This window comes from Camelus bactrianus, chromosome 2, assembly GCF_048773025.1.
Source record: "Camelus bactrianus isolate YW-2024 breed Bactrian camel chromosome 2, ASM4877302v1, whole genome shotgun sequence".
Lineage (NCBI taxonomy): Eukaryota > Metazoa > Chordata > Mammalia > Artiodactyla > Camelidae > Camelus > Camelus bactrianus.
Genome location: NC_133540.1, coordinates 86,311,357 through 86,326,901, shown reverse-complemented (window position 1 = coordinate 86,326,901; position 15,545 = coordinate 86,311,357). Strand labels below are relative to the sequence as shown.

The 15,545-nt window shown below is 43.9% G+C and overlaps 1 protein-coding gene and 1 long non-coding RNA gene across 3 annotated transcripts in view; one reads left to right on the top strand and one right to left on the bottom strand.

Moving 5' to 3' along the window:
• Positions 1 to 15,545, bottom strand: part of PARM1 (prostate androgen-regulated mucin-like protein 1) — a 100,091-nt gene that overhangs the window by 19,407 nt on the left and 65,139 nt on the right. The gene's annotated exons all lie outside the window — the stretch shown is intronic.
• Positions 4,362 to 9,579, top strand: LOC123612590 (uncharacterized). Of its 2 annotated transcripts, XR_012500111.1 has the most exons (4): positions 4,362 to 5,018; positions 7,177 to 7,327; positions 7,921 to 8,050; positions 8,901 to 8,993. It is a non-coding gene; the product is annotated as an uncharacterized LOC123612590 (long non-coding RNA). The 2 variants fall into 2 exon arrangements; XR_006719874.2 differs by lacking the exon at positions 4,362 to 5,018 and having other exon boundaries at positions 6,953 to 7,327; positions 8,901 to 9,579.

Here is a 15,545-nt window from a genome sequence, read left to right as displayed (position 1 = left end):
CGGAAAGCTCTCCTGATGCCCCCAAGCAAGAAGTAGAGTTTCTGTGTGTTCTCAGCGGCTCCTTGTGTCTGTTGCTCTTAAGAGCTTTGCGCTGTGTGTATGAGCTCCCCCAGACATAACTATACTCATCTTGCATCTCTTTCTCTTCTACCTGCTGTCTTAGCACCAGGCATGGTCTCTAGTCCATAGTGGATACTTCAATCCTTTTTTAAATAAAATTTTGAATGATTAAATATAATATTGGCAAAGAAAGAAAAAAAGCTAACTGGCAGTTTGGGGACCAATCACTGTGCTAAGAAATTTCCCATCTCCCCACCTGTCCTTCTTGGAACTTCGGCTCCAGGCCTCACCCGAACATCTCTTCTTATGACCACAGCTATGGTCCAACCACCCCAGCACATGCTTGCCAGGCCCATGGAGGAGAGTTATTTTAGGAATCTCTGTTTGAATAGAGTCAGATAATATCCTTGAAGTAGCCAGAGAAAATCCCAGAAGGCCAGGCGCCTGGTCAGACCTGGTCAGACCACCCGAGGAAGAGGGCTTCCCTGGGGGCATCACTCGCACTGCTTGACTCTGTTCTGTGCCTGGGCCATCCTGGAACCAACTATGGGATTACTTTAAGGGCTCTCTCCCCCAACGCCTGCCTCTCCTACCACAGACAACCCATCTTTTAACACACTCCTACTAGCCCCTTCCAGACGCAGGAAGTCCTCCACACTCAGGCGGGGCTCCGCTCCTGCCCAGACTACCTCCCCCTTCATTTGTCCTGAAGGTGCCTTCCTGTCTTCCTGGGCTCAGCAATGTTCCCAAACCTCAAGTGTTCCTCTGGGACTTGTCTCATGGAGGAGGTTTCTTTTTTCCCCATTTTAAAGGTGAAAGAGACATTTCATCTGACCTCTTTGGCAAAAGTATCCAGAAATGAGAATCTTAGGATGTGATGGTAGGAACCCAAACAGCCTCTGAAAGAAAGAGCCTTACTGGGCTCTTGAAAAAAGTTGTCACTGCTCTGAAAGAGCCAGGGGGCAGAAGAGGTGACTTCCCCCTGGTGACAGAAAGAAGGTGGCTTGTAACTATCTGTGACTCCTGAACTACCTTCTCCGTGGAAACTCATCAGTCAGCTTATTTAGAATCCCGTGTGAGTACTCTGACCGAGTTCCCGGGTATGTGTGTTTGTCTGGTCTATTTTGAGATGTCTTTAATGAACCTCCTGACTGTTTTTCAATATTCTTGCTCTTTTCTTTCCTCTTCCTGGTCGAGAGAATAGGTGAGAAGAGGAGCAGGTGGCTGCTTCAGAGTGTGTGGCGGCTCCTCTAGTCAAGGTCACCAAGAGGAAAGGAACAGTATGTCTCGGGGGAATTCTTTCTCTTTCAAAGCACTTGTCTGCGGATGTGGGCGATGGGTGAGGAAAAGGGCTTAAGGGCTGACCTTTGTGTGCGCCCAAATCTCTCTTTATCACCCTGGGGAAAGCCTGCTCCCTCTTCACAGCGCCAGTCTCACATCGAGACTCCTTCCTTCAAACCGCGATGGTCATGGTAACAGACAACTGCAAAAACAAAGCTCGCGGCAACTGACGCTTCGTTACTTGCTCTGTGCCAGGGATTGCTGCAGAAGCCTCGCTCCTTTCAATTCAAAGACTCCTCCCCAGAACTCTGGAAGGCAGGCACTGTTGTTACCTGCATTGACACATGAGAGAACTGGGAAATTAAGGGCTGAGAGACACACGGCTGGTAATGAGAGGCCCCGCACACGGGGGCGTACTCTAGAGGCCACGCCGTTCCCCGCTGGGCTCTCCCGCCGCCCGGACTCGAGTCTTAGAGCCGAGTCCACCGGCGGATGAAACCCGCCACCCGGGTCTGTCCTCTGTCTGCCTGCTGCTGGCTGTCCAGGAGCCGGGGCCCAGCGAGGGGCTGTGTGGGGGGTTGCCTCCTCTTATGGGCGCTGGCGAAGAGGGGTCTAAGCTCAGTGATTCAGTTAACTGGGAGGAGGACTAGTGAGCGGCAGACACCGTCACAGAAGGGCGACCTGAGGAGGGCCACGCCGCTGGTTTCTAGCCTGTGCTGTGGTCAGGAGGGCTGCCTAATGCTTACTTAGCAGTATTTACAACACCCCAGGGTGCACAAGGACTGTGATTTGCTCTCGGGAGTGTGTCTGCGGGTGTGCGTGTGCAGGCATGAACGTGTAGGTTGTGATATGGGGGAGAAAAAAGCGAAAAAGAAAATCTCAGTTTGGGGATACTATCAGTTGGGTGGATCCTAATTTGACCATTATTGAAGGTCGCTTTGACTTCTGGCCTTGAGTGCTGCTTGGATTTACTCCTGTTTTTCCTCCTACTCTACTCCATGCCAAGGGCAGCTAAGCTTATCTCCGTCTGACCCCAACAATCCCACAAGCCTCTCGCGACTGAGCTCCCCAGGCTCCTCTTGAGCTGGGACAGTGCAGCGTGGACAGAAGCCACAGGCAGGCCTCTGAGGTTTTACTACCCAGGGGCAGAGATGAGAGTCAGGCTCAGGGACCACACAGGGGAGTGCAGGACTGGATGGACAGACAGGTGGGCGGGGAAGGTGGGAGGTGGGTGGTACCAAACCCTGTGTTTCTATCTCTAACTTGGGGAAGGGTTTGTGTCTATAAAAGTCAGAGTAGTCTTGGGAAGAGATGTGAATGAAACTGTTCTCTGAAGAATAGACAGGACTTGAAGAGACAGCAGTGAAGGTCTGAGGCAAGAACTAGCCAGACAGAGAAAACACCTAACATTTCCAGGCTTGAAGGATTAGCACTGAACTTGGAGACAAGCACGTTGACTGGTGTCCTCATCTAAAACCTGGGATGATCCCGATCCTCTCCACTTCACAGGGCTGTTGGGAGAATTAGATGAGAGGAAGTGCTTTGTACATAAGGACAGATGAAGGCCTTTGAAAAGCCGGCTCCCTTCACATGATGGCTTAGGAGACTGCGATACTGAGCGACTGAAGGAGTGGTTTGCCTTATTGAAGGTCACACAATTTACAGAGGTGACAAAACTAAGGCCACAGTCGACATAAGACGGTGTAATGGAAATGAATAGGGACCATGAAATGGTTGGGTACTCGGGACAGATCATGGAGAGTTCTGAAAGTCAGAGGCAGTGTTTGGGATCAACAGTGTGGGGAGGGGGGACCACGGAAGTGTTCTGGGAGGAAGCATGATTTGCAGGCACTTTTTCAAGTTCAACTTTCTCTTGGAAATCACCCCCAGTGGCGTCTGCTCATCTCAAACCCTCTTTTTCTAGGTGTTTGCCCTCTTACTTTCTATGGCACAATTCAATAAACTTATTCTAGTATCGAACTAATACTGACAAATGTAGCTTTGGGTAGTTACGCTTGTACATACAAGACAAAGACGCATGAAGTACACTGTTACACTGATGGCTTTATGTGGGCACGTTCTGCATGCTCTCTTGACTGAAAGTCCCTTCAAGCCAAGGATGCCAAGTATATTTCTTTATTTGTCTAGATCCAAAGTAAGTAATGCATAAAATAACTTATTCTTCTGAAAGTGTAGCTATTTTTTAAACTGAACTTTATAAGCAGTTATGGTGCAAAATTAAAACTCCTTTATAAGGCATACAGCTTGCATGAAAATCTGCTACAGAATTGTTTTTAATTAACGCAATCCAAGCTTGTCTCCGTAAGTTAGTCCTTTTTGTCACTGACCCATCCTTTCAACTCTTTAAATCGTTAAATCACTGCTTAGTCATTTCTTCACATGGAGTGGCAGAGGTGAGCTTTATCAGCATGAGTCAAATATTACCACAACTGGAATCTTTTGCTTCATGTTTGTACGCTTAGCTAAAAGCCATTTAGTTAATGGGGATTGGTTAATGGGAAGACTTGGGATTCAAACTTTGGGGCAAGATCTCTGATATCTATACTTCTCCACATCCTGTAATCAGAAACCCTGGTTTGGGGACTGGCTTTACTTTTCTCTAAAAGCATTTTACCTACTTGGGTAGCATATAGTTAAAAAGCTGTATGAGGAACATGAATCTCGGTTAAGATCATAAAAGATTTGCATTTGTGTTTCCTTCTTTCCTCATTTGTCTCCCCTGCAGACACATCAGCTGTACTTTAAGGATGCAGGGGGCACAGGTTTGTAATTGATGCCAACCAGGGCACACAAGTCGGCACAGTTCCTGGGTACCATGGTTTTAAAGTCGCTTGACTTCACTTAAAATTACAACCTTTACCAACACAAATGAAGCCTCTTTCCTGCCTGAAATTTGTCATAACTACCTGTTTAGGTTGCCTGATCCCAGCTTTCCTTTGAACAAGGCTGGGTTTCTAAAAACAGCACACAGCGTGGCTCATCCGCTTTTCCCATAGCGTTAGGACAAGCTGACCAGCACACAGCAGCGTCTGATCTGTGTTAAAATCCAGGAGCATTCCCCTCATCCAGCTCTCCCTAGACCAAAAGGAGCCCGCAGGGAGCGAGACTTCTTCCTGAAACAGGGGCGACCCTTACATCTGAATGCTATTAACCAACTCTCCTTAAAGACTGCTCTGAATTCAGTCTTGGCTTAACGACAGTTCTCAGGGGACATCTCGAGTATTACGCCAAGGGCAGTAATAAAAGCATTAAGAAAAACAACCCAGCAGTATTTTATTTGCTAGAGTACTGTAAACAGTAATACTCAGAAATATGGATTTACTTTGTCATACCTTATTACGGAAGTAAATTTTTTTTTTGCCTTAATCCAGCTCAGCCATATAGGGAACTCTCAAAAGGATATGAGAAATGTAAAAAGATATCAAAATATACCAAGATTTTTTCTTAATGATATTTCTTTTACTTTTCCAGAGTCAACAGAAAAATACTATGTTATTATTTTACAATTTTATTAAAATTTAATAAATAATTATAGAAAAAGAAAGAAAGAAAGAAAGAAAAAAAGAAAGAAAGAAAAGGAAAAGAAAAACAATCCTGGTCATAAAAGTCACTACAGACACCCTTTCCTGCGACCCTGTGCCCTGAGGCAGAGGAGGGTAGGTATCTCCGTTTAGAGTTTAGCAAAAGCAGTTAACAAAAATCTATTCAACTGGTTAGTGTGCAGAAACAGGATTTAACTTTTGAGGCTTGATTCCCCAAACTTATGCTTCTCTACTTTCTGTGATCAGAAGACCTGGCGTGGAGACTAGCTTTACAAACGCACTAGCTGAACAGTCTTGGACAAGCTGCTTTCCGTCTCCCGTCTCCCCGCCTCCACGGCCTTATTTGCGTGCCCCTCTCTTCCTGTAAACGAGACTCGTTCAGTCATTCACGCGGCTGGCTGATGTTTATAGACTACTATGTGCCCAACTTTGATGAATCACTGGCTTCCTTCAGAATGCTTTTACAAATTAAATAGTGTATTTCAAATGCTTTGTCCATCGTGAAGTGCAGTACAAAGGTCTCAGTCCTGGGCGTCTCTTATCCATAAAAACTCTGAAGCCAGGAAGAAACCTTGAATCCAGAGATTTGAGCCAACCTGAGTATTTGAAATGACTGCGGATCTTAAGTTCAAATTTTGCTTCTAGCCTGATCGGGACCAAAGGAATAATGTGATTTTTTTATTGTAGAAAGGAAATTCTAAGAAGATGCATTGAAATGAATCTAACCCTTCCATTTTACAGATGATAAAATAGAAGGCTAAAGAAATTAAAAGATTTGGGTGAGATCAGACTCCATCAGTAGCAGAGCTGGGACTAGATACCTTTGAATTCCTGGTCTGACTTCTTTTAAATTTTCTACCCCAGGTCTCATCCCACGTAAAAGCCTTAAAGCATTGGTGGGCAAGACCCCAGCCTCTGCTTCAGGACAATGTTTTCAGAATTTAAACGTCTCCATTGATGTTTTCTGCCAAGTCCGTATCACTTACACTGTTATTTTCTTAGTATCTATAAGTCATTTTTCTCTAGCTGTTTACTACATATAGCCACAACCTAAGCAACAATAGCTATGAAATGGTGAATTCGATGTGCTATTTTTAGTTTATTTTTTTCTCAAATTCATATTGAAACAAAAGCATAGTTTCTATTAGATCCTCTTGCATACTACCTGTTCAGGGACTTAAACCATGCTTTTAAGAACACTGCTCCAGGAACCCCAGCTTCACAAGGAGACTGGAGATGAGGTGCTGGACTGGGGGTAAATCACTGTCCTCAGAGCCCCTGGAGCAGGGCAGGGAGAATGGAGGGCAGAGAGGCAGGGTCAGCAGGGCCCGTGTCAACGCCTGTCACGGATCTAGGGAATATGGCAGCATCACACATACTGCTTCCTGATGGAGGCCCAGCAGGGACAGCTGTCCTGACTCAGCCACTCCCCGGGTAGCAGTGCAGACATGAACAGAGGCTGCACTTCTGGGTCCATGGCCCTAACTAAGCCCTGATTTCTCTCCCTTAACGTGCTCTGTGTCAGTGTCTGCTTCTCATTCTCCCCTGTAGGACAGATTTGCAGTGCCTGGGTTCATAAGCCTATCATAACTCTTCTGACGCTACTTTATATAATAAACATAACCCAGCCTGGGCTGAATTATAAATTCTACTGAGTTGAGAGAACCATATCTTGTGAGTGGGAATTTCAGCTCTGAGTCAGCCCTACCCCAGATCTCTTGGGAGTTGGGGGACGTGGCAGGGTTAGAGAGATTTCTGAGGAATAATTTTTTTAAAAAAAGAACAGAGAATCCCCTCTATTGTTTGTTCTGGATGAGAAGACGTCTCCTTCTCCTCTTGTGAAAATTCTGATCTATACTGTGAGTAGATGAGCTATGTCATGTTAGGTCATCAGATCCCTTGACAGAAAGGCAAAGATACTTCTATTTAGGAGTCAAGTCAGAGAGGGGAAAATAAATCCCGACATCTCTCTGCTAACTGAGTATCTTTAATGCAGCAAGCATTGAAGATGGCAAAAAGAATTCCCTGGGGGTTTTCCAGCTGGGGACAACTGGCTTCCTTGGCAGTGGCAGGAGGAGATATAGGCTGAGAAGTCAGCCTTCATAGCCTCTGATTTCAACGTTAAGGGGCCACATTAGGGATCTCAACTCTGAGGTCATCTCTTTGTGAACGCCCTACATAGAGGTGCAAATAATGTATCGGAGGTGACTTTTATCTTCATGAGGGTTTTTTGGTTTGTTCTACACCTTTAGTATTTCTTCTGTCTTTTCAGTATTTCTGAGATGAAAATGAGGCCTGATCATGGATTAAACAATACTGAGGGGAAAAATAAACCAGAAAAGTTGGTATATGCCCCTTTTTGAGACTTGTCCAGTCTGCAGGGTGAAGGCTCAGATCCCTTTGGAGTTCGCCAGACTTAGCAGGTGAGACCTTCCACACTGATATCTTCTTGGTTCAGAAGATACAGCAAGAAGGAAGGAAAAACTTTTCAGAGCCTGAGACAGAATCCTAACCCTGTTTGCCAAGCAGTGTGCAAGTTTACCATTTTTATCATGGAATACGGCTGGGAAGCCGAGAGTCGCAGTGTCAGGTCAGTCTGTCCCAACACCTTGACCAAGGGCAGTGACATTAGTATAATTACTGTAGCCCAAGGACCCAGGGATCTCTGTGGAGCCATTAATTTAGCTTTGCCTCCACATAATCAATCACCAAGTCTAGGTAGGAATCTGCTTTTTTTTTTCTTTTAAATTGAAGTATGTTGTGTTAGTTTCTGGTGCACAGCACAATGGTTTAGTTATACATGTATATATAGATTTCCTTTCATAGTCTTTTTCATTATGAGACATTACAAACTATTGAATGTAGTTCCCTGTGCTGTACAGTAGGACCTTGTTGTCTAACTATTTTATGTATAGCAGTTAGTATCTGCAAATCTAAACTCCCAGTTTATCCCTCTACCCCAACCCTGGGAACGGCTTTTGGATACTGTATTTTACCAAATTTTAATTTCTTCCAGGCTCAGGCTCCCAAGGTTTTAGAGTTACAAACTTTGGAAAGAAAATAATTTCCAAACTTTGATGCTAATTAAGAGAAGGAGGCAACCTCTGGCTCTTAATCCTCAACTCTTCAGGGCAAGTGGAGCCTGGGTAAGATCATATAAGCTCAGCTTTTGTATCCTCCTCTTCTATGATTTATTTTCTCCTAGCTAAAAATTTCCAGTTATTTGCACTCTTTAACCCTTTTTCTTTGGATTTCCCGTCTCATGAAAGTGTTACTATTTCAAATGTGAACATAGTTATTTTTCCCTTTCACACTTTTTGGATTATCCTTTTCTGTATTATGCTTGCTATAGGCAGGTGTATAAATGGATCTTCATTACCTAATATTTATAGTAATAATCCTTTTGGGAGTCTTAAAGTGTTTTTCCAAACATTTCATTTTTTCAAAGTTAAAAAAATCACAGTCTAGAAGACTCAAACCCTTGTTGGCACCCACACTGAGAATTAGGGGCCCAACTGTAACAACAGTGACATTTATTTAGTGCTGACTGTGTAAGGGACTCTTTATATACCTGTCTCATTTAATCCCAATAAGAATCCTATAAGGCAAGTATAGTACTATTACTACACTCATTTTATAGCTGAAGCAAATGTGGCACTCAGTGATGAATAAACTTGCCAAGTCTACCATCTAGCAAATGGCAATGGTGAGATTTGAACCAGACAGTCTGATGCCACAGTGTGTACTATTAATAACATTCTTACCCTCCTAGAGCCTGGCTTTGAAATGACCCCAGAATTTCACCAAACAGAAATATGGCAAAGTGTTTTTGATGGCCCACTGCCATGGACTTACTGAGAGTTTATGATTTTAACCTAAGTTCACCTTATTTTTTGAGCTTGTGGTCTACCCCTGAAGGCCTTGAGTCTGATGATAAAAGCAAGATACTGTTAAATAAAATGCTGTCTCTTATTGGCAAATATTTTTCTTTCCCAGGACCTGAGAAACAAGGCATGCTGAGGACAACATCAATTTAGTACCCATTATGTGTTCTCCTGATGCAGTACCCCGGAACCTTTTCTAATAAAGACTCTGGGTTAGTGCTGATCTAGTCTCTTTGCTATTCTTATTTTGTAACTAAAAAGACTCTTTTGAGTCCAGATATTACAGTAAGGGTTCAGTCTGGATATGGGATCAGGTATATTCCAATCAGTTTCCCCAAGGAGCCAACAAGCCATGGATTCATTTATGACATCAGCCGTGCTTATAAGCTAAATCTCATGTTCTCAGTGAAGCATTTCCAAAGTCACTTTAGTCATATGTGACTGGTGAAAATATTTGAAGCCGGAAAAAGGAAAGTGTTCCTTGGAGACAAACTATCTCAAATTAATAAAAGGTGATACTGAGACAATTAAAATACGTGATGGAGCTGTATTGCTACTAGACAACATCGAAGTAACTAGCTGATTTCAGTACCTTGCCATATATTTTTCAAAGGCTATTTTGGAAATATCTTAAAACCAGATTAGGATTTAGTTTTGTAAAAGTAAACCAAAGGAGAATTAAAAAGGTAGAGACAAGAATATAGAATTTTTTTTTACCCAAAATATTATCTGACAGTTGGAGTGCCTTGTGGGAGTTTACTTGGGGTTAGCAGGCTTAGAGGTTTAGCCTAAGCTTAAATAATTGGGCAGAGAAGGAAAAAAAAATGTGAGCGAGGGTTTATAACAATCCATAACCTTGTCAGCCCTGCAGCCCAAAGAGGAGCCAGTATGATGGGAAAAGAGTGGTGTGGCAGGAATGGGGATGGAAAGGAACTCATCATAGCAGAAGAGAGCCCTTTAGACAGTCTGCAATGATGATGGTGTATTAGATGGGTGTGTTTCCATGCACAGGTCTTCAGGACTGAATGTGTGTGTCTCCCCAAAATTTATATGTTGAAATCCTAACCTCCAATGTGATGGTATTAGGAGGTGGGGCTTTTGGGATGTGCTTATGTCATGAGGATGGAGCCCCTGTGAATGGGATTAGTGCCCTTATAAAAGAGACCCCAGAGCACTCCCTCACTCCCTTTAACACGTGAAGACACAGTGCAAAGTCACCGGCTATGAACCAGGAAGAGGGCCTTCCCCAGAACGTGAACATGCTGGTGCCTTGATCTTGGACTTCCTAGCCTCCAGAACTGTGAGAAATAAATGTTTGCTGTTAAATAACCCAATTTATGGTATTTTTTTTCTAGCAGCCTGAACAGATTAACAGGGGAAGGTGCTTAATTTTTCTTTATTTTCAGTTTAAAGGTTAGGATGTACAAGGCTAATATGTGCATTTATTATTTTTAAATACAGATATTTAGTCATTCAAAGTCATTCATTTACTTATTCATCAAATATTTATTGAGCACTACAATGAGCCAGACACTGCTAGCTGCTGGGAATTTACCTGCGAGCCCAAACAGACAAGACCCTTTCCATCATGTACCGGAAAGAGCAGTGTAAGCCCTGAATAAAGAGCCACATGAGTAAATGTATAATCACACACCGTGAAGAAGAGATACAACTGAATTGTGACAGTTTGTAACTGGGAAAACAGAGCTGGACTAGGGGCCCCAGCAGACACTTCCTGAACAGGTGATGTTTGAGCCCAGACCTGAGGAATGATTTAGCCAGGTGAAGTGATGTGCTGTGGGAAAGTTCCAGGTAGAAGCATCCAGATGAGGAAAGGCCCTGTGACAAGAGGGAGATCTGCAGGTGCGTGGAACTGACAGACAGCTGGTATGGGAGATGCAGAGAGGGAGGGCTGCGGGGCTGAGATGAAGCAGGCATGGCGGGCAGAGGCCCAACCCCGTGGGGCTCTGTGGGCTTGTGGATTTCATCCTAAGGGCAGCTGGGATGTTGTGGGGGGGGGGTGAGGTTATGAGTGTCCTGATCAGATTTATGTTTAATCATCATTCTGGCTACTGTGTGGAGCACTGGCAAGATGAGGAGACTGGTACAGGGGAGGATGTGAAGGGGCCAGATAGGAGGCTGTTACAGTGGGATTGTGGGAGCTTTGACATGAGAGTGAGAATGAAGAGAAGTGGATGAATCTGGGAGCTACTAAAGATTCAAATCAACAGTACTCGGTGATGGAAAGAACACAGTGAGTGAAGGAGGACTGAACTAGAGGATGTTGGCACCATTCACTGTTGGAGGCCAGGCCTGGGCACATACAATGATTTAATATTTGCAAAACTGAGCTGAAGATAGATGCAATACATTTTAGGATCATTGCTTCCTGATATATTCTGGGCAATTTGAAAGAATCTGATCTGTAAATGTTTAACATTCTTTTACTTTTTCTTTGTTGTTGTTGTTAAATCATCATTTCCCCCTTTACTATATTAAATACCTCATCTAAATATAATGGTCATTAACTCACCACAATACATTTTTTTACTCCTCAAATTTTTCTATGTATATTTAAAAAATCATTCCTCTCCTTTTGTAAGAGTTAATTCATTTTTCAAATCTGTATTCATCCTAAGAGTTAGTCTGGAGTAAGGAGGTGTACAGCTCAAAGTCCCTCGCAGCAGGAGAGAGATAAATTAGGAATTTGAGATTGACAGATACACACTACTACATATAAAATAGATAACGAGGACCTATGGTATAGCACAGGGAACTATATTCAATTTCTTGTAATAACCTGTAACAGAAAAGAATCTGAAAATATGTGTGTATGTGTGTGTGTGTGTGTGTATATATGCATAACCGAGTTTCTTTGCTGTACACCTGAAACTGACATTGTAAAACAGCTACACTTCAATAAAAAATAAAATTAAAAAAATAAAAATGGAAATAATAAAAAATAGCAAAAAAAAAAAAAAGAAAGTCCTTAGCAGGTATGCACACAGAGAAGGGTAGATATCTGTGTCCCTTCTTTCAGGGTGTTTTTATCGCAGTTCATACTGAATAACTATGGAGTCAGACTAGCAATTTGAAGTTCAAGGGTCTTCATAAACTGTCACAATGATGAGTCCTTTTTTTTTGTTAATGGCAAGTGTAGGACAGCATAAGACCAGTGGCCACTTGGATTTTAAAAAGAGAACAAAAGAGGATATCTCCTCTGCAGCAGGCAGAGTGACTGTAACTCTAAAGTTTGCACACACAAGAGTGGGGGCAGTTGAGTATAATTTGGCGTGCAATATTGAGTAATCCCTCCAGCATTTGGACAGCGCCATTCAATTAGGTTCCCGGAGCCACAAGCATACCGTAGTCACAGTTTCCACCCTGAAGAGCTCTGATTTAATAACATAAGATGACCCATATATAACACATCATGCCTCTCTCTCTTTCTCTCGCTTCCTTTAAAAGCAAAACAAAAATGGAAAAATGAAAATGAAAACTCGTTCCTTCCGCACAGCCGCCTTTGGCCGGCTGCTGCTGCCACCTGCTTCTTCTCTCGGGCGGCCCCACCCCCAGGCCCTGCGGGCAGCACCATGCGTTTGATAACATCCCATATGCGGCTCTCTCCACAGCAGTTTTGGAGGGCACAGGTCCTCCTCAACTTTTCATTTCTATGAATGCAGGGTGAATGGATGTGGCAGGAGAAATCCTTGGCTTAGGGGCACTCAGGCAAACTAAATTTGAATCCTGGCCTGGTCCCTCCTGAGGGAACTTAAGTCGCTTAACCTCCCTGAGCCTGTTTCACCCGTCACCTGTAGAACAGATACCGTCCGGCTCACCTCACTGGAATGTTCTGAAGATTAGATGAGGGTTCACCTGTGTCAGTCACTAGCCCAGTTCTTGGATCAGATATATTCTCAGTAAGTCTCATAAGAATATGAGTCTCATTTCTTCTGCCTAGGATACTTCTAATAAACAATTTTCATGGTAAGACAAGCCAAATAAAAGCCCCTGAAAGACTGCCTCTCTTGTATTCAGTTTACAGTGAAGAGCTTGTAAAGTCAGAGTAGTGAAATGACAAGATCTGTCAGTGACAATGGCAAACCAGAAGCCAGGTATAAACTGATCTATGTGTTTCCAGTCCTGAACTCCCTGCAATTTACACACACATATTCCTACCAGTTGAACACTCAAAATATAATTCTCGACATTTTCTTCCCCTGATAAAAAGCCTTTGGTGGCTATTAGTGGCTTGTCAGGGAAAGTAAATTTTCTCATCATGCTACTCAGGGTCCTCTAACACTTGTCCTGAAGTCTTCCTTCCTGTTTCTTCTTCAGTCTCCTCTTCCACACATCCTGGGATCCACCAAACTAGACTACTTGCCATGCTGTGCATGTGTGGCACTGTAAACTCCAGGAGGGAGGCCTCACCAGGTACTTGACTCACAGTGAAAGCCAAATAAAAGTTCATTAAGATGGTGGACATTCTTCATTATGATAAATACAATAAAAATAATAATAGCAATCACAACAGCAAAATAATGATAATGATGCTGATGATAGCAGTAAGTAATAGTAAAATAACAAGCACAGGCATAATTGAGCCATTACTCAGTGGCCACTATCTTGTACATTTCCTAGTCCAACTAAACCTTATAATAATCCCATCATTTGGGTACTACCCTTATCCCATTTTATTGATGCAACTACCAAGGAACAGAGAAATTAAATAACTTCCCTGGTATTGGATGACTGACCCTTCATTCATTTATTCAACAAACGTGATTGTGGGTCTGACATGTGTCAGCCTCTGTTCCAGGGTTGGGCATGTAACCTACATCTTCCTCTTTGTGAACAAGGTCCCTGGTTTCACAGAGCTAACAGTCCAGTGGCAGAAAACCAAATAAATGAGATACTGTCAGAAAGTGGTAAGCGATCAAAAGAAAAATTAAACAGGGTAAAGAGGTCCATGGTGACAGGATTATAATTTCAGACAGGGGATGAGAAAAGGTTCCTGAGGAGACAGCTAAACAGTCTTTCCTGATGAGCCATTAAAGAGCTGGCAGGAGAATGTTTCACGCAGAGGCAATGCAAGTGCAAAGGCCCAGGGGCGAGGGTGTGTGTGGTATGTTCAAGAAGCGGTAAGATTGCCAGTGTGTTTGCAGGTGGAAGTGGAAGCAGGTGAGGGCAGAGAGGCAGGGCAGGTTCAGTGTGCGAGCACAGCAGGCAGGACACAGACCCCGGCTTTTGTTGATTCAGAAGGGAAAACAAATGGAGTGTTAGAGCCAAAGAGGGACGGACTCTGTCCTGGGTTTTGAAAAGGGTTTCTCCAGTGAGGGCATGGTGAGTAGTGAGATCAGTCACAGGAATATTCAAGTCCTACCTATGAGAGATGACAGACGGGCGAGAGGAAATTGGGTTCTGCAGGACCAGATGTGGAGTATGTGAGAGAGAAAAGAGTCTGGGATTAGTCCATGGATTTTGGCCTGAGGAATCAAAAGAGGGAGGAGGGGACTGAGGGGTGAGGAAATCAGTAATTCATCTGACCTATATTACCTCTGAGATGCCCAAGAGCCGCCCAAGTGGAGGATATGAGTTAGTTGACAGCTGGGTGTTGACACGTCTTTAGTTCAGTGAAACAATACAGGGATAGAATTTTACATCCAGGAGTTATCAGCACGGGGATGGTATTTTAAGTCATGAGACAGGATGAGATCATCTCAGCAGTGAGTGAGGAGGGAAGAGCAGAGCATGCGTGTGGCTGGGGGGAGGAGATGGCAGTATTGAGCCTGGGGTGCTCCACTGTAGGAAGGTGAGGGGGTGAATTAAGGCGACAGACTGAGATGGAGCAGTCAGCCAGGTAGGTGGTGAAACAAGAGAGGGGTGTCCTATGGCCAAGTGGAGACAGTGCTTCAAAGATGAGGGCAGTGACCATCAGTGTCAAATGCTGCTGATAGGTGGGGCTTTGCCAGGACTAAGACTTAACCCCCAGAGCTGGCAGTGTGGAGGGCACAGGATACCTTGACTCAAGCAGTTTTTGTGCATGCAGCTGCTGGCTGAATTCTGAATCCAGGCATGTGCAGCTCACAAGTGCCTGAATCTCCCCCGAATTCTCCTGGGGTCCTAGCTCTCCCCACCTCTTACAGCTCAGATCATGTGCTCCCTCCCTCCATCACAGACCCTGCCCTCACCCCACCAGTCAAATTTAACTCCCATAGCGTTTGCCTCTTTTTAGAATCATTCATTGGTGACTATGTCTGGATACTGTTCAGTGGATGAGTCCTTGGATTCATAGAAATATGCTATGTGAATTCATACAGAATAAGACAAAACGCTAAACAAAAATGTAGTGTTATTACTGCCACTCTTGAGGCAGCACAAGAATCTTCAAACAGAAACATCCCCAAACAGTCATCCGTGAGCACAGCATCACGGGGCGCTGCTCAGCCTGCTGGGCTGATGGAGAAGCGGAGGAGCAGTGCTGCTGATCCGAGAAGTGGTTGTGAGGATTGTGGTTTTAAGGATCTGGGCTCTGCCACTGGGTGGTTTGACCTTGGGTGAGGCACTCCACACTTCTGGGACACGATTTCTCCACCGTTGAAATGAATGGATTGCATCACATCTGCTCAAAGATCCTACCACCCACTTTCGTTCAGTCTCAGATCAGAAACTAAGGAATGGTGTTAAGAGTTACTAAAAAAATGATACAAATTCTATTTACAGACCAAAAACAGACGCAAGGACATGGAAAACAAAC